Source organism: Pan paniscus, chromosome 13 (genome assembly GCF_029289425.2).
Source record: "Pan paniscus chromosome 13, NHGRI_mPanPan1-v2.0_pri, whole genome shotgun sequence".
Classification (NCBI taxonomy): domain Eukaryota; kingdom Metazoa; phylum Chordata; class Mammalia; order Primates; family Hominidae; genus Pan; species Pan paniscus.
Window position 1 is genome coordinate 77,813,897 of NC_073262.2, and position 18,279 is coordinate 77,832,175.

The 18,279-nt window shown below is 39.3% G+C and overlaps 1 protein-coding gene across 6 annotated transcripts in view; it reads right to left on the reverse strand.

The window, feature by feature from the left end:
• ATF2 (activating transcription factor 2) overlaps positions 1-18,279 on the reverse strand; it is a 96,307-nt gene extending 78,028 nt beyond the window's left edge. For 2 of the 6 annotated variants that reach the window (XM_008977985.6, XM_024927955.4), the window contains exons 1-2: positions 17,885-18,135; positions 954-1,052 (exon numbers count right to left, since the gene is read on the reverse strand). The gene's annotated coding sequence lies outside the window, so the exon portion shown is untranslated. Of the gene's footprint in view, positions 1-953; positions 1,053-17,655; positions 17,775-17,884 lie in introns of those variants that run through there. The other 4 variants (XM_055108794.2, XM_055108796.2, XM_034954554.3 and 1 more) reach the window with 4 other exon arrangements.

Below are 18,279 nucleotides of genomic sequence, written 5' to 3' on the forward strand. Positions count from 1 at the left end.
TCACAGAGTAAGAAAAAATTATCAAGTGTTATCACCCATTCTGCTTTATACTTGCTTTAAAATTTTTTGCTTTTTAAATATATAAATGTATTGACAGATTTAAATTATTTTCTGAATTTTTGTCAAAATTAGAATAACTATACTTTTATGCATAGTTCCTCTTTTGATGTGAACCTCCAGATCCAGGTGTGACAAAAAATCCAATCTGCTTGTATATTTTGATATATCTAACAAAGTCTATCACTATGTTTTGAAAGATTTTGTACGCCAGACTACATTTATTAAATTGGTATTTTCCTTCCATATTTAGAAGCTACATCCCCAAACCGTAAATGGCTTGAGATTAGAAAAAAAAATTTTTTTTACTTTATACTCTAATATCACCATTCTGTGGCTGGCACACAGTATTCAATAAAGGTATGTATAAGGGACTGTATAACTTCCAATTAACGTTTCTGATCAGCATGAGACAACTGTGGTAATAAACTTGGTTGATATCATTCAATTAGAAAGCAAATAAATTTGACATTTTCATTAGCTTGTACAGCCCTAGAGTGGGTAAACTTTTTGCCCAAAATATTTTTGAAAGACAGAAAATACCTCAGATTAATTTATATTATTATTCTTAGAAGAACTGAGACCTTTATATCGGAACCCTTTGCTAAAGAGGGGTCCCTAGTCAGATAAATTTAGGAAACTCTATGTTAAACAAAATTAAATATTTAACCTAAGTCCTCATTGTGCTTTTATATGCTGACATTCATTCTATCTCCAAAAGACATTTCCAAATTTGCTGAATCTCAGCATCTTTTTTTACTAAACACTATCAATATGGTAGGACATCAGCATTCTGAAGACAACTGTCTGGAAGCATCTACTAAATTCGGTAGTATTTGAAAGATAATCACAAAATGAAAAGAATACTTTTATGTTAAAAGCTTAAAATCTCTTACCTTTCTAGCTGGTGGGCCATGAGCTTTATTTACTCTGCTTCCAGGAATACCTTAGCTGTTATCAATAAGCAGTCCTTTCTCAAGTTTCCATCTAGTATCCTTAGGGAAAAAGAGAGGCAGAAAAGAGTGAACTTATTACCATGTGGGATCTAAATTAATAGCCTCTTGTATTTCAATTCCATAGAATTTTTAAAAATGTTTTCTTAATGTTTCAAAAATGTATGTAAATTTTGCCTCCCATTCCATGTTTTTCAATATAAAACTTAAGGTTCTCCCTCCAAATTGTCAATGCTCCAGGAAGATGTTTATCCTGTAGCCTCCCGTAACTCCTGGCATATTACCACCTATTAGAGGTATTAACAATTTCAAGGATGGAAGTAGGGCAATGAAACCTTGGTGAAAGTAGAAAGTAGAAAAATGAAAGAGGAAGAGTCATAGATAACAGGTGAAATGTCAGTGCTGAATTTGAGCATCAAAATTTTTAGAGTGGAGATTAACAGTTTTTCTTCTGTCATTGCTGCACAATAAAACCCATGGGACCCAGTCTATGTGCTTATTTGGAAAAAGCTTGACTTTTAAATATATGTGTATCAGTTAGGATTAGGTACAGCTGTTAATGACAGAACACTCAAAATAACAATGGCTTAAATGATTCAGAAGTTTATTTCTTTCACAAAAAAAATAGGCAACCCAGAACCATGATCGTCTGGAACCAAGAGTCCTTATATTTTGTTGGTCTGCCATCCTCAACATGTGGCTTCTCCTTCATGGTTTTAAAAATAACTGTTCAAGTAAGTTCTAGCCATCACATCTGCTGATCAGACAGCAAGATGAGAAAACGGAGATAAGCAACAGCTTCCCTTTAAGGCAATTTTTCAGAAATTTCACAGGAAACTTTTATTTACATTTCATGGTTTAGAACTTAATCATATGACCATAGCTATCGGGGGGCTAGGAAATATGTCCTTTATTTCACCATATGCTTAAGAACTGGAGCATCTACCAATAAGAGAAAATAATAGGAGGAATATTGGCAGACAATTAGTTGTTTCTGTCCTCATACTTATTTCATTCTAAAATGTAAGATGTCCAGATACCTCATGGAGATGGCTTGGCAAACTACTAAAGAGAGTTTTCGAAAGCAGAAGGTCCTGTCAGGAGCCAAGACTAAAATTCATAAGGACTTCTTTAATATGTAAGGCTAATCTATAGGTGACAAAAGAAAGGAAAAATATGAAGACCAGAATGACAACATAAGAGCAAAGAAACAACCTAAATTGTTGTAGTTTGGAAAGGTAAACTCACATACTCAGTCTACAAAACTCAGAAATGACTGCTCAGAATCATTATGTAAATAATGGTGTGGTCAAGGTGAGAATGAGTAAGAACCTGGCAGAAAGCTCAGTTACCAACCGCATTAAGAAAAGGCACAATATTCAAAGAGAAAGACACTTTTCTCTACATTTTCTCAGTGCTGAGCTTCCATTACCAGGTCATATAGGTATTGGGAGATTTCCCTATTGTGCAGAATGTTGGAAAGAAGGGTTGCACTTAACTTTGATTTCCTGACACTTTCAAGATTGCTTGAAACATGTTTAAATATTTAATATGTTTAAAACACTGTTGTATCAGAAACTAGAAACTCATTTCAAAGCTGGCAACAAAATTATGCTTTATATACAGGCTGTTCCTTAAGGGAAAAAGGACCCAAATAGTATATTCAGCCATACAAATGTAAAATAGGGACTACAAAAATGAAGCAGCAATTCAAAGGACAAATGGCTCTGTGGGATAATGTAAAGGACCACATCTTCTTGACAGAGATAAATTTCTGCAAATTGTTTCTTTCAGAGAAATGTTTATTTTTAAAGTATGGCTTCGGGTTTTCCTATTTGTATAGAGATATTTGGGTTCTTATTTCAGCAGTTACTCACAAAAGACCAGGTACAAAAGTAATTGCGGTTTTTTCCATTAAATACAATACCCTAAAAAACTGGAAGACAAACTGGTATTGTCATTTCAAGCAAAAGGAAATAAGATAGCCAGTTGTAACTGTCCTGTATAGCTTATGTCTTAACACATGCAATGTTAAGATAATCACCCAGACTTTGAACATTAAAAATAACATCCTTTTTTTGTAACTTGAAAGGCACAGATGTAAGGAGCCTCTGCTTTGCCCCCACTACCTGACTTATTGTAGACGTCTTTCTTACATAATCATGCATCACTTAACAACAGGGATACATTCTTTGAGAAATGTGAAGTTAGGCCAAAACATCATTGTGCAAACTTCAGACTGTACTCACACAAACCTTGATGATATAGCCTATTGCTCCTAGGCTACAAACCTGTACAGGATGTTACTGTACTGAATACTGTTACCATTTGTAACAAAATGGTATTTGTGTATCTAAACACAGAAAGAGTACAGTAAAAATACAGTACAAAAGATTTTAGGCCGGGTGCTGTGGCTCACACCCTCACACCCGTAATCCCAGCACTTTAGGAGGCCTAGGAGGGTGGATCACAAGGTCAGGAGTTCGAGACCAGCCTGGCCAATATGGTGAAACCCCCGTCTCTACTAAAAATACAAAAAATTAGCTGGGCATGGTGGCGGACGCCTGTAGTCCCAGCTACTCGGGAGGCTGAGGCAGAGGAGAATCGCTTGAACCCAGGAGGCAGAGGTTGCAGTGAGTCGAGATCACACCATTGCACTCCAGCCTGGGCGACACAGCGAGACTCTGCCTCAAAGAAAAAAAAAAAAAAAAAGCCACCACCACAAACACACTGTTCAGCTATACAAAAATATTTTCATCCTTATTCTAATAAGCTTTTTTCTATCTTAAAAATTTTTAGGCCGGGCATGGTGGCTCACGCCTGTAATCCCAGCACTTTGGGAAACCGAGGTGGGCGGATCACCTGAGGTCAGGAGTTCAAGACCAGCGTGACCAACATGGACCTCATCTCTACTAAAAATACAAAATTAGCCGGCGTGGTGGCGCACACCTGTAATCCCAGCTACTCAGGAGGCTGAGGCAGGAGAATCGCTTGAACCTGGGAGGCGGCGGTTGCAGTGAGCCAAGATTGCACCACTGCACTCCAGCCTAGGTAAGAAGAGCGAAACTCCATCTCAAAAAGAAAAAAAAGAAAAAAAAATATATATATATATATATTTTTACTTTAAAATTATTTTGTTAAGAACTAACACACAGATACACACATTAGCCTAGGCCTACACAGGGTGAGGATCATCAGTGTCACTGTCTTCCACCTCCACATCTTGTCCCACTAGGTCTTCAGGGGCAATAACATGGAGCCGTGATCACCTATGATAACAACGCCTTCTTGAAGAATACCTCCTGAAGGACCTGCCTGAGGTTGTTTTAAAATAAACTTTTTTTTAAAAAAAAGTAAAAGTACACTCCAAAATAATGATTAAAAAGTATATTTAAATACATAAACCAGTAACATCATTGTTTATCAAATATTATATACTGTACGTAATTGTGCTATTTTTTCCTTGTCTTAATGAAAGACAAATGCTATACTTTTATACAACTGGTAGCACAGTAGGTTTGTTTACACCAACATCACTACAAATGTGAGTAATGTGTTATACTATATCATGATGGCTACCACATCTTATATGTGGTCTGCTGACTCAAAATGTTGTTATGCAGCAAATGGCTATATTTGGATATCACTAACCTGTGGGTAGAATCTCTGCTGAAATGTGCAAACACTGCTAATGGCAAATTTCCTGGTAAGAGCCAAATACTGTGACAAGAAACAGGGCCCAAAAAGTAGGCATCAGTATGAGAAAGGAATTAATCCTCTCTTGGGCATGGACTCAAAAGTGTGTAACAGATGCAAGGGCAATCCTGGGTGGTGGAGAGAAGTTAGCTTCTGTCCCTGTGGGAGGACAGGAGGTAGGCAGGAGGTGGACAGTCTTTCAAGGAGGCAGTATGGGATATAGACAAAGTGGGGTATGTATTACTAAAGGTACACACTAAGGCTTTCCAAGGGATACTTGAGCAAGACAAGTTTTAAGAAAATCAGCTTCTGTATCTTCATCTTCCCTTTGTTTGCTTTCCCAAAGATGATCTGCCTACTTTCCCAGAGCCCTCATTCTCCCACTTTTCACAAGAAATCCATACCTATCCCCATCCCAAATCTTATTAGAATGAGTTGCCCTAGGTTGTAGAAGCTTCCATGGAACAAAACAAATGGATAATTTAAAATAAGAGTGCCTTAAAACCTCCATTAATCAAGACACCATTAACCCTCAAGCTTCTGGCTTTCCCTGTCTTACAAATATTTCTATTAAAGGCAAAGCATAGCTTTAAGAATTGGTGTTCTGCTTTGTGTTTAGGAATTCAGATATACTTTATTGTATAGTGTGATGACAGAAAGAATAACAATTTTCATTTAATGATTACCTCTTCCATTGTGGAAATACCATACAAAAATGCATTGTCCAGAGAGGGAGTTCCGCAAGAATGAAGAAATCAGTAAAAAATTTTGAAAAATTAAATGTATATTTGCTACAAACAAGTATGATAGAGTCATTAATAAAGTATTTTAAAACATTAAAATACATTGGATTCAAATAAAATTATGTTGGAGAAGTCGAAAGATAATAAGAAAAAGGGACGCTGAAAACTTCCAACTGTGAAATGAATTAATTCAAGCTTGTTTTTTAAAACCAATGACAGCATCAAATCACTATGATATTTAGGTACTTATAAAAGTGGTGTATCTGGAAAAAACAGAAATTATATTTTTTTCAACAATTTCAATCTATGATGAAAATTGTAGGAATCAACTTTAAAATGTGCAAGGGTAGAGAATTTATCAAGTTTCTTTTCAGGAGTATATGAGTGTATTAGGCAGAATGGCCTTCCAAAGATGTCCATACCCTAATCCCTGGAACCTGTTAATAGGTTACCTTCCACCACAAAAGGAACAGTGCAGATGTAAAAAGACTACACAGATCTTTGCTAGGCATGGTGGCTCACACCTGTAATCCCAGCACTTTGGGAGGCCGAGGCAGGCGGATCACCTGAGGTCAGGAGTTCGAGACCAGCCTGGCCAACATGGTGAAACCCCATCTCTACTAAAAATACAAAAATTAGCCAGGCGTGATGGCGGGTGCTTGTAATCCCAGCTACTCGGGAGGCTGAGGCAGGAAAATTGCTTTAACCTGGGAGGCGGAGGTTGCAGTGGGCCGAGATTGCACCATTACACTCCAGCCTGGGTGACAGAGCAAGACTCTGTCTCAAAAAAAAAAAAAAAAAAAAAAAAAAAAAAAAAAAAAAAAAGGACTACAGATCCAAAAATAAGATAGATTCCTGGGTTATCCAGGAATCTAATCAAGAGACCTCAAGAGCTGAGAACTTTCTCCATCTGGAGTCAGAGATTCAGCCAGAAAAAGAAGTCAGACAGGTTAGAAGCATGAGAGGGATTTGACCTGCCATTACTGGAGGGGGCCACATGGAAAGCACTTCAGCTCCTGGGAGAAAAGACCAGCCCTTGGCTCATAGCCAGTAAGGAAAGAGGGACACAAAGAAAGGAAAGACCTACTGAATTCAGCCAACCACCTGAATTAACTTGGAAGTGGATTCTTCCCTAGAGACTCCAAAAAGGAATGCAGCTCTGCCAACGCACTGATCTTGGCTTTGTAAGTCCCTAAGCTGAGGACTCGGTTGGGCCTGCCTGGACTTCTGGCCTACAAAAACTGTGAGACAATAAATCTTTATTGTTTTAAGATGTTAAGTAGGTGGTAATGTATGAGTCAGAAACAGAAAATTAATACGGTAAGAAGAGTTGTAAGGTACCAGGAAGATGGACTTGTGCCCCACGACTTCAACAGCAGCACCACCTTATAGACACAGGGTATTTTTTTTCTATTTTTGTAACATTTTATATAACTCATAAAACAGCGTTTGTATAAAAATTCACATAAAGTTTCTAAAGGGCATACAATTTCCAGCAATGTCCTGGGTTTTCGTGAAATTCAGTTTTCTAAAGATGCACTCAAATCAATGGCAAAATGCAGACATTATGCAATATTTCATTGTCTTTGGTAAAACTATTCTCATTATTTTGTCTCCTCACAGTATTAACTCTGAAATCCACTTTGTGCAGGATCTGCCATTACTAGGATGTCAGAAAAACAATAAGGCTGGATCTGTAAGAGGCAAGTTATTTCCAAACAGCAGTAATAGGACCTTGGCCCCCATCCCCACTTCATGTATCTATGCAGTCTATCTACACAGCCAGGCAGGGTGAGAGCTCACAATGACCAATCAGGAGTCTTGAGATCCCCTCTCGACTGGGCAAGAAGCAAACGTCTGGGAGGAACATTGGAAACTGAGGCCATCTCTACAGGAACCCAAGTGGCCATGCTGTGGTGTGGTCAGGCCAGCGACTCTTACCAATTAAACAGCCAATATGTTCACCACTAAGTAGATCCTATTGATTGGTTGATGATTGCTGCTGATGTGGCCCCTTTCCCACAAACATAAAAAAATAAAGGGAAGATTTGGGGCCAACACTGAAGGGGGAGGGGCACGCTAGCACAATGACACTAGACACGACTTTATTCCCTGTCAAACATCTGTTATCATGGGCTGGGCACGGTGGCTCATGCCTGTAATCCCAGCACTTTGGGAGGCCAAGGTGGGTGGATCACAAGATCAGGAGTTTAAGACCAGCCTGGCCAAGATGGTGAAACCCTTTCTCTACTAAAAATACAAAAATTAGCTGAGCGTAGTGGCAGGCGCCTGTAATCCCAGCTACTCAGAAGGCTAACGCAGAGAACTGCTTGAACCCGGGAGGCAGAGGTTGCAGTGAGCCGAGATCGCGCTACTGCACTCCAGGCTGGGTGACAGAGTGAGACTCTGTCTCAAAAAAAAAAAAAACACCAATATTTGTCATCATGTAGGCACAGCCAAGGTGAACTGAAGCAGGATACGAACACTCAGTACATTCATGACTATCTTCATACATTCCTGAAATGATCCTAGAGATCACCTTGGGAATAGCAAAGTGGTCATAATAACAAACCTAAATCAAGGAGTTTGAAAACCTGCAGCCACGACCTAGTAGGACTTCACTTGCCTCTCAAGACTAAAGTATTTTGAATTCAGGATTTTTTTTTTTTTTTTTGAGACAGGGTCTTGCTCTGTAAGTACAGTGGCCCAACCATGGCTCACTGCAACCTGGATCTCCTGGGCTCAAGTGATCCTCCCACCTCAACCTCCTCAGTAGGCGGAACCACAGGTACACATGCCACCACACCCAGCTAAATTTTTTTTGGAGTGACCGGTCTCACGATGTTGCCCAGGCTGGCCTTGAATTCCTTGAGCTCAAACTCTTATTGTAAATTATTCAGGGATAATTTTAAAATGGATAACTTAAAATGGATATTTTAAATGGATAATTTAAAATAAGAGTGCCTTAAAGCTTCCTGATCCTACGGCAAGAAGCAAACGTCTGGGGGGAACACTGGAAACTGAGGTCATCTCTACAGGAACCCAAGTGGATATTTTAAATGGATAATTTAAAATAAGAGTGACTTAAAGCCTCCATTAATCAAGGCAATGATCCTCCTGTATTAGCCTCCCAAAGTGCTGGGATTGTAGGTGTGAGCCACTGCCCCTGGCCAGGAAAATTTTAAATTGTATGATTACACTATGATCCTCTACAGTAAAAAAAAAAAAATACATTTCAGGGCTATCAAAATATATAAAAGTAACATACGTAAAATACACAGAATAGTGCATGACACTAAAATAGTATTTATTAAGTTCATAAATTTTACTGCATTTTACTTTGACTTTAAATGTACATTTTTCTAATGCCTAATAAATACCTAATCTTACTATCTTCTTTATTTTTAAGGCCAGAAACTGAACTACATACTCAGTTTGACTTTTAGACATAAGAGTTTTGGCCAGGCATGATAGCTCAACCCTGTAATCCCAGCACTTTGGGAGGCCAAGGTAGGCAGACTGCTTGAGGTCAGGAGTTCAAGACCAGCCTGGTCATCATGGAGAAACCCCGTCTCTACTAAAAATACAAAAAAATCAGCTGGGCGTGATGGCGGAGACTATAGTCCCAGCTGCTCAAAAGGCTGAGGCATGAGAACTGCTTGAGCCTGGGAGGTGGAGGGTTCAGTGAGCTGAGATCCTACCACTGTACTCCAGCCTGCGCGACAGAGCAAGACTCCGTCTCAAAAAAAAAGAAGTTTTATATTAATCTTTAACCCATGATTCTGACGCTATCTGTAAGTTTATTTGATATATAATGTTTAGTTCATCAATTTAGGTAACTCAAATTCATCAGCTGAGAGAAAAATATTAAGCCCAATGTTAACAAGGAAAGCAGCAGTATTTTTTCCCCCACTCACAGCAGACATGAGAGAGGTCCTTCACACAATTCCCAAGAGTATACTAAAATTTTGATGAAATTTCTCAAAGTTGATGGTACACGTAAAAAGTATCACAAACTTCTCCAGACTGTATTATGAGTATGTGAATAGTTTAATCAGTTCAATATCTCAAAAATATTCAATTAAAATATCAGTAGTCCAATTTTTAAATTAAACATTTTTTAAGTGAGTCTTGATTATTCCTAGGCAATGTAAAGAAAGCAAGTAGTTTTATAGTTTAAAATTATAATAGAATAAGATACATAAATACAAAAAATTTACAGAGTAATAATTATGAATATAAACAACAGTAGCACAAGTTGTGCTAATAACATCACTTTAGATTTGGTAACAGAATTATGTGGTCTAAGGTCCATAGCATTATTTTTGCCCAAGGTAGGTGATAAAATACCTTTCATTGCTTTTTTTCTCCTGAGAAACTTATTTTTTGTAAAAGCAAAAAGAAAATAGAAATAGAAATTCAGTTCTCCAAGAATTACAGTAATTCATAGTCATCACCATTATTAAAAATACATCAATAAAAATTTCTCATTATGAAGAGGGCACAAATAAAATACACTACAGGCTTGGTGTGGTGGCTCACGCCTGTAACCCCAGCACTTTGTGAAGCTGAGATGGGAGGATTACTTGAGGCCAAGAATTCAAGACCAACCTGGGTAACATAGTGAGACTCCATCTCTACAAAAAATTAAAAAATTAGCTGGGTATAGTAGCACATGCCTGTAGTCCCAGCTACTCGGGAGGCTGAGGTGGGAGGATCGCTGAAGCCCAGGTGTTTGAGGCAGCAGTGAACTACGACTGCACCACCACACTCCAGCCTGGGTGATAGAGACCCTGTCTCTAAAAATGAAATAAAGTAAGACTATGGATTATGTACTATGCCCATTAAAACAATGATAAGCTCACCTCTTTCTTTCGTTTTCAAAGTATGTCAAAATTCAAGTAAGTAAAGTGTATTACTACAAAAAATATCCCTCGACCCAAAATCCATATATCAACAATCATTAAAACCTACCTAACAAATGATAAAATATTTCACTGATTCTCAACTTTGTGGCCAAAAATTGATAGTGTAGTTATAATTGTATAATTAGCAGAGACTTCAAAACAACTTTAGAACTGTGGTATTTTAATCATAATCTCAATTCCACTATGGGGAAGGAGAAATGAAAGGTTTCCCTAGAATGTTTATAATGGGATTGGTGGAGTAGAAGAAAAGAATAGTTGGGGTGGGGAGCAGCCTGTAATCCCAGCACTTTGTGATACTGAGGTGGGAGGATCGCTTGAGCCTGGGAGTTTGAGACCAGCCTGGGCAACGGCAAGACCCCATCTCTACAAAAATTTAAAAACTAGCTGAGTGTGGTGGCATGTGAGTGTGGTCCCAGCTATTTGGGAGGCTTAGGTGGGAAGATCTCTCGAGCCCCAGAGGTGGAAGCCGCAGTGAGACTTAGTCGCATCACTGCACTCCAACCTGTATGACAGAGTAAGACTTTGTCTCAAAAATACAAAGATAATTGGATTTTATGAAAATCACAGTATCATAATTTTATCATCTTAAAATAAGGATATGCTATACTGAAGGAATTTGATACAGAAAATGTCTGAGAAGGGGTACATATGGAAAAAAAATGAGACATTCTCTCAAATGAATTTATGAAAATTCTAAGGTGGCATGTTCCTCCACAAATTATAAATTCTTAGGGAAAAACAACTTTGTTGCCAAAGCTACCAAGCAGATGGTTGCTGTACTGCTTTCAAGCTACAGCACAAGCATGCCTGGAGGGCTAGGCTAGATTATTTCTGAATGAACTTCAATAATAATTCCCACAACATATACTGAGTACTCATTAAGTTCTTGACACTGTATTAAGTATTGTATATATATTACATGAATGCTCACAGCAAGACTATGAGTTAAATTATTCTCCTTAAAGAGAAGGAAATTGAGGCAGAGAGGTTATATAATTTACTCAAGATAACACAGTAAGTGGTAGACCCCTGACAATGTGGCTTTTAATAACTATCCTAAAATATTGATTACACACTTAACTATGTGCCAGAGACAAAACTCAGTCAATTTGGCTATCATATACTCATATACACTTTCTTTATTCCAAGTGTTTCCTACATGGAAATGAATTTGTCATTATAAATCTTAATAAATCATAATGACACCTTCATAAGACAGAACTACGAAATGTATAGTTCAGAAAGTAACTCTTTTTTTTTTTTTTTTGAGACACCGTCTCGCTCTGTTGCCCAGGCTAGAGTGCACTGGCGTGATCTTGGCTCACTGCAACCTCTGCCTCCCAGGTTCGAGCAATTCTCCTGCCTCAGTCTCCCGAGTAGCTGAGATTACAGGCACCCGCCATCATGCCCAGCTAATTTTTGTATTTTTAGTAGAGATGGTGTTTTCTCACATTGGCCAGGTTGGTCTCGAACTCCTGACCTCAGGTGATCCACCCGCCTAGGCCTCCCAAAATGGTGGGATTACAGGCATGAGCCACCACGCCCGGCCCAGAAATTAACTCTTAAACTAGCATTAAAATACTCAGTGTACAAACCACATAAAACTGCATGAAATCTAAGAATTATTGTTACCAGTCTGTCAAAAGTTTTGGTAAACTTTAAAAGAAACAAAGACAGTAAAATGTCAGAAAATATGAAATACACAATATTTGTCACATCACATAGATCACTGGTAGATAAATAACTATAGTATGATATGGCCAACTAAATAATTTTAAAACTGCTAAATAATACAACTTATTCCCAGAAATAATTCCCAATTAGGTAATCACGCTTCATTAATCATAACTCCAAAGTTCACAAAAGTATGGCAAAGCTAACGCATTCATGCTCTGCTGACAGTGTAAACTTGCTCAAGTCTTTGGGGAGGCAAAAATCTGGCAACTGTAGAAACATTTATATCCTTTGACTATTAATTCATTTGAGATTAGTATCCTATAGAAACAATTCATAAAAGAAAAAATGCACAGAGATGTTCAATTCAATGTCAAAATAGGCATAAACTGAAAACTATTATTTTCCTGTCAGGCATTTAGAACAAATTTAATACTTATTTTTCAACTATCAAGTAACAATCAAATATCATAAAGGTTATACAACATGGAAAAATACAATGCTATAAAAGTAAAATAAAACTTATTTGATATAATTCTGTAAAAACTGCAATATATATGCACAAACTAGAAGAAAACAAAAATAATGAACACAATTATTTGTTAGTATGGCAAAACAAGTTGATATATAAAAAAATTGTTCTGACACGTTTCATAAATAAAAGCAGGCTGGGTGCAGTGGCTCATGCCTGTAATCCCAGCACTTTGGGAGGCTGAGGTGGGCGGATCACAAGGTCAGAAGATCGAGACCATCCTAGCTAACACGGTGAAACCCCGTCTCTACTAAAAATATTTAAAAATTTGCCGGGCGTGGCGGTGGGTGCCTGTAGTCCCAGCTACTTGGGAGGCTGAGGCAGGAGAATGGCATGAACCTGGGAGGCGGAGCTTGCAGTGAGCCAAGATCGTGCCACTGCACTCCAGCCTGGGCAACAGAGCGAGACTCTGTCTCAAAAAATAAATAAATAAATAAATAAATAAAAGCAAACATACTAGCCCAAACAGTAAAATTAGAAAAACCAAAGCTATAACATTGGAGCAAAGCTAAAAAAATTAGAATGACAAAGGTTTCGGTTCTGCTAGCAAACTAAAGAATATTTAGGGAATACATTTATAAATTTATGGTCAATATTATAGATAAAAATACTATATATTACAAAAATAACCAAAGTCCATATGGTATTTTGCCAATTACAATTATTTCTCCCTGTCTTTCCCTACCAATCTTGTTGAGAATCTCTGTGGTAATAAGCCACTACTACTGTTGGAAGTATTTTGTATTCCTTGGGTAGAAAGGCAAAAAAGTGGCTGAGAACCACTATCTTTGTTAAGATACAGAATGCAAATATGGGTGAATAGGCAAAGCCCCCAAAACATTGTTTACATCTCTTCTTTACTGTCAATGTCCAAATGCCAAGGAAAAAAAATCAATAAACATACTTAAAAAATGAAAATGATGCTGGGTGTGGTGGCTCATGCCTGTAATTCCAACACTTTGGGAGGCCGAGGCAGGTTCGAGACCAGCCTGGTCAACATGGTGAAACCCCGTTTCTATTAAAAATACAAAAATTAGCCAGGTGTGGTGGCGGGCACCTGTAATCCCAGCTACTCAGGAGGCTGAGGCAGGAGAATCACTTGAACCTGGGAGGCAGAGGTTACAATGAGCTGAGAGCAGCACTGCACTCCAGCCTGGGTGACATAGCAACTCCGTCTCAAAAAAAAAAAAAAAAGAAAAGTGAAAATGAATACACTAGTTTCAAGGTTGCCAACAAGAATAAATTGAAAAGATATATATAATGAATTCATATTTATTTATAATTATATAATATGTAACATTAAATACACCTGTAATACAATGTGTAAAAATAGGCCCAGGTGCAGTGGCTCATGCCTGTAATGCCTTAAAAGTGAAAATGAATACACCAGTTTCAAGGTTGTCAAAAAGTCTCAACAAATTGAAAAGACACATATAATGAATACATATTTATTTATATTTATATAATATGTAACATTAAATATATTTATATTATAAAATAATGTGTAAAAATAGGCCTAGTGTAGTGGCTCACGCCTGTAATCCCAACACTTTGAGAGGCCAAGGCGGGTGGATCACTCGAGGCCAGGAAGTCGAGATCAGCCTGGCCAACATGGTGAAACCCCATCTCTACTAAAAATACAAAAATCAGCAGGGAATGATGGTGCACCCCTGTAATCCTAGTTATTCGGGAGGCTCAGACAGGAGAACCGCTTGAATCCGGGAGGTGGAGATTGCAGTGAGCCAAGACTGCACCACTGCACTCCAGCGTGGAAGCCAGAGGGAGACTCTGTCTCAAAAATAAAATAAGATAAAATACAATTACTGATGGCCTTAAAGATCCACAAATTTCCTTGATTTTCTATGAAACTATCTTATACCTTACTATATAACCTTTTAACCTTGAGAAACAAAGGAAATAAAATGTTCTCTGGGGTTTTCCTTCAAATAGAAATAGGTGAATACTATCCTACTACTTCAACATTAAAACTTACATAAAGAGAACATGCAGCATTTTAGACAAGTTCTTAGCCTTGAGGAACAGGTGTGAGTATAAGATAAACACAGAAATACTAAATTAAACTCCAGATTATAACAATACCAAGTGAATTTTTTGGTTTTTGTTTTGTTTTGAGATGCAGTCTCATTCTGTTGCCCAGGCTAGAGTGCAGTGGCACAATCGGCTCTCACTGCAGCCTCCTGCACCTAGGTTCTAGCGATTCTCCTGCCTCAGCCTCCCCAGTAGCTGGGATTGCAGGCGCCTACCAACGTGGTTTCACCATGTTGGCCAGGCTGGTCTTGAACTCCTGACCTCAGCTGATCCACCTGCCTCAGCCTCCCAAAGTGCTGGGATTACAGGCGTGAGCTACCACACCTGGCTAAGGTGGGATTTTTTTAGGGTACATTTTAATTATACAAAATAACCCAACAGGTGCTATATGCATTGACTTTTATAAAAGTCAGTTGAATATTGATTATTGCTATTCACTGAATTTTTAACGAGAGGTTCTGATGAAAATCTGGTTTTCATAAGGGAGACTTCAACTACTTTATATTCTCCAACGACATTTTAGTAAGAATAAAAAAGAGAAAGAAATGCCTACTTATAGGCATATTTCATATTGGAAGGAAAAGCCTTTAGACAAAATTAGTAGAAAAAGCACACATTGGTGAGATTGTTTACCTGATCTAACATGATCTAACAATTTACCAGACAAGAACGTATGTATCATTAAAACCCAAGTTTTCCAAAATACAAAAATTTGGGTAGAAAAAATGTACATTATTTTTTGAAGAGTTAATGCTACTTACAGATAGATGTTTGATGTATGGCATATTTTTCAACCATACTCATAGAGCTTTCAGATCCTGAATACCAATAAAGACCACCCCAACCCCACTATTTGTTAAAATGCTGACAACCATTTCTACTAATTTATTTATTTGAGACGGAGTCTCGCTGTGTCGCCCAGGTTGGAGTGCAGTGGCGCCATTTCGGCTCACTGCAACCTCCGCCTCCCAGGTTCAACAGATTCTCCGCCTCAGCCTCTCGAGTAGCTGGGACTACAGGCGCCAACACACCCAGCTAATTTTTGGTATTTTTAGTAGAGACGGGGTTTCACCGTGTTAGCTAGGATGGTCTCGATCTCCTCACCTCATGATCCGCCCCACTCGGCCTCACGAAGTGCTGGCATTACAGGCATGAGCCACCGCGCACGCCCAGCCTCTATTATTATCTTAGCTTAAAAACAAAAAACGCCAAAGAAAAAAGTGCAGGAATTCCTGGGTTACATATTTAACTAATAAAAACACAGTGCCCCAAATACGAAATAAACATTCGGATAAGATATTTTAAAAAGGATTTTCAGGAAATGCACCCGGAGCTATAGAAGGTATTATGTACACTACACATACAAAAAAAAGTCCCTGAAAGCTCCTTCCTGACAATTAAAATACATAACAACTAAGTTCTAAATTTCCACGGTATTACATTTTAAATCAGTTCTTAAAACTTAATGGCAGTAGCATTCTCTCAAAGCAAGATTAAACGTCTTAGGAAGGCAACATACACATCATGGTAAATTTGGAAGATTCTCAGAAACTCTTTTACACATCATGGTAAATTTGGAAGATTCCTAGAAATTATTTTACAAAGACGAGGATTCTTAACTATTACACAACTACTGATGGCCTTAAAGATCCATGAACTTTCTTAATCTGCAGAGGGGAATCTGTATATTTAAAACATATTTTACAAGGATGTTCCTAACATTTTTGAAACAAAGTTTTTACGGTGGATTCCTCAAGTAAGGGAAAAAAAATTAATACATGATAAAACTGCTTCTGTGTTTGTACTTTAAGACACTTAAACCTGTAGGTTTGACTTTTTAACAAGCTTTTATAAATAAAGCTTTACCTTCATAATTTTGATTCAAGAGACCAAAGCTATATGGCTATTTAAAGATTAGAACGGCTGTTACAATGATAACGCCAGTGGTCATGTTTCTTCAAATAGGACAAAAAGTGTGCTCAAAGGAAGTCAGTTTTTGTTCTGATTTTAAATGTATATCTTAAATGCATGCATTGTGACCGTCTCCATAATTTAAAACCTCTAAGAAATTTAAACTTTCACATTATAATTTAGGGATTAGTCAATCCCTTAGTACCAGTTAAATAATAGCCAGGAAAGCATTAGAAAACCTGAAGGTACATGTAAAGAAATGCTTTACATCACTATTTAAAATAGGTGTTGAATTTTAAGAGAAACATTTCTTTCACTAAAATTTCTGATGCCTAAGGTCCATCAGGAGTAATCTCTTTTACTCCATGATATTCACAGTAGTTTTGCTCTTGGCCTCACCAGTTTTAAGACTCTCCATTAAAGAAAGCCAATTTTATACTACCTAGGGGCACAAAAATAGTTCCCAGCTCCTCCTCTCTTTTTCCTCCTAGGTTCGGTTAAACGAGCGAACATAGAAAACACGTACACACACTCCCTTTCGGCCCTGGTCCCTAGGGCATTGATGAAAAGCAAATTATTTCTTTACATACGCTCTGCTGTCCACCCAGAGATTTAAAAAAAAAAAATAAGGGAAAATACCAGAATCAGTCTGCACCCACACCTAAGCCCCGCCCCACCGGGAAAAAGCTGGGGGTAGCGGGATTGTGAGGGTGGCGGAAAGGACGGAAAAGGCCGAGACTTCCAGCTCCTAGGTTCTCCACACCATTCTTTCCTTCAAGCTGCACCGCAGCCAGGGACCCTGATTCTATTTTCAGCCGCGCCTCCCGATCCTCCTCCCCGCCACCATCACCAATACACGGTCCTCAATCGCTTGAATACTGGGTGGGGAGACCAGAGTGGGCCCTCTCCCCGCCCAACCCAAGGACTGTGGGTGGGAGAGGTCTCCCTGCGCACACGGCTGACTCGACGCGCGCCCCGAGGACCTCTGAACTGACCCAAGTAGGGTGAAGATAATTCGGAGGGAGGGGTCTAAGAGGGAGCCGTTATTCCTTTTTCCTCTGCCTTAGGAAAGCGCGCGAGAGGGAGGGGCCGGAACAACGAACGCTGGTTACCTAACGGTCCGGCCCAGCCAGTCAGGTTCCCAAAGCCCACACCGCGCGGGCCGCCGAGGTGGCAGCACAGCCACAATCGCCCCAAGGGCTAAGGAGCACGTCAGGAGCACCCGAGGTGATGGGAAACGGGGGGTGGGGACTGTGCTGAGCGACGTCGCCATGTTAGCGCCTTCTTTCTCCGTATCCCTACAGTCTCCAGCCCTGCTGACCTCTGCCCATCGTTACTCACCTTTCCAGGTCACTAGTTCATGATCCTTTCGGTCACCCGCGAACCCTGAGCACAGCCGTGTTTACAAAGCACCCCTGGAGGAAAAGCCTGAACGGCACTTTAAAGGCCACGGGCTCCCACAGGCTTCCGTCCTCTCTCGCGAGATCGGACTGACAACCCCCGCCCGCCCGCCCCGCTCCCGGCATCCCCACCTTCCTTCTGGCGCCCCTCCCCTTCACCCACACGCCCCTTCTTGCCTTCCTTCTGAGGGAGCGCCTCCGAGTCAGGTGATTCCGTCAGGCTTAAGGAGAAGAAGGCGGGTCTTCGGCAGGGCGGGTAGGGGGGACGGGCACCAAAGAGCACTCGGGCGCTCATGATTGGACAAGGAGCCCGAAGGGCGGGAAGCAGTTCTGGAG